The sequence below is a fragment of the Bison bison genome, unplaced genomic scaffold (genome assembly GCF_000754665.1).
Source record: "Bison bison bison isolate TAMUID 2011002044 unplaced genomic scaffold, Bison_UMD1.0 scf7180017864263, whole genome shotgun sequence".
In the NCBI taxonomy this organism is placed as follows: Eukaryota; Metazoa; Chordata; class Mammalia; order Artiodactyla; family Bovidae; genus Bison; species Bison bison.
The window spans coordinates 10,826,280-10,827,742 of record NW_011494835.1 but is presented as its reverse complement, the minus strand read 5'-3'; positions in this window follow the sequence as shown (position 1 = coordinate 10,827,742).

The window sequence follows — 1,463 nt, the reverse complement described above, 5'->3', positions numbered from 1 at the left end:
CCCTGTTCACGGCGCGTGTAGCCTCTCTGCCCACGCTGCTCAGGCTCTAGGTTGCTCCGCCGTGAACCATCCGCGGCCGGCCCTGGGCTGCCTGTACTTCCCAGGTCCAAGCCGCTCAGGTTCAGGCACTCAGGTAGTCCTCAGAGGCGCAGACTCTCGGTTGGGCCTGCATTTTGTGCCCTTCCCAGATCCGAGCAGCTCAGGTGATGAGGTGTTTTGCGCGCGCGATTGCTGCGATTTATCGCCTCCCCGCCGCTCGGTTATCTAGTTGCGCACCGGCACACCTTCTCAGGCAGATGTTGACCGTCCAGACCCCCAAGAAGTTTTAGTTAGCAAAGAAGCCTGCTAACAGTTTCATAGATAATGTCTCTCTGGGGCTGCGATTGTCCCCTTCCGGCTCTGGCTGCCTATCACCGGAGGGGGATGGTCTGCCGCCAGCTATCTCTGTTCAGTTCTTTGTTCCGTGCGCGGGCCTGGCAGTGTCATAGGTTAGGGCTGGCTTTTCGCATGGTAGATATCCCACAGTCTGGTTTGCTAGCCCAAATTATTTCGCTCAGATAGTGTTCGGGGTATTCAGGCCAGATCCTTGCGATGCAGCCCGCGCCGTGCCTCCCTGCCCAGCCCTTGCTTGCTAATGGCGTATGCAGGCGTCTGCGCTGCTTCTCCGCTGGGGGAGTTACCATAGGGCTCGCAATGTGTGGGTTTTAATTATTTATTTTTCCTCCCTGTTATGTTGCCCTCTGTGCTTCCAAGGCTCGGCACAGATTCGGCAGTGAGAAGGTTTCCTGGTATTTGGAAACTTCTCTCTTTTTAAGACTCCCTTCCCGGGACAGAACTCCGTCCCTCCCTCTTTTGTCCCTTTTTTTTTCTTTTATATTTTTCCCTACCTCCTTTCGAAGACTTGGGTTGCTTTTCTGGGTGCCTGATATCCTTTGCCGGCATTCAGAAGTTGTTTTGTGGAATTTACTCAGCGTTTAAATGTTCTTTTGATGAATTTGTGGGGGAGAAAGTGTTCTCCCCACCCTACTCCTCCGCCATCTTAGCTCCTCCCCCCCCCACCCCCGATTTCCTTTAGAATGGACTGGTTGGATCCCCTTGCAGGCCAAGGGACTCCCAAGAGTCTTCTCCAACACCACAGTTCAAAAGCATCAATTCTTCAGACTCAGCTTTCTTCACAGTCCAACTCTCACATCCATACATGACTACTGGAAAAACCATAGCCTTGACTAGATGGACCTTGGTTAGCAAAGTAATGTCTCTGCTTTTGAATATGCTATCTAGGTTGGTTATAACTTTCCTTCCAAGGAGTAAGCGTCTTTTAATTTCATGGCTGCAATCACATCTGCAGTGATTTTGGAGCCCCCCAAAATAGTCTGACACTGTTTTCACTGTTTCCCCATCTATTTGCCATGAAGTGATGGGACCAGATGCCATGATCTTAGTTTTCTGAATGTTGAGCTTTA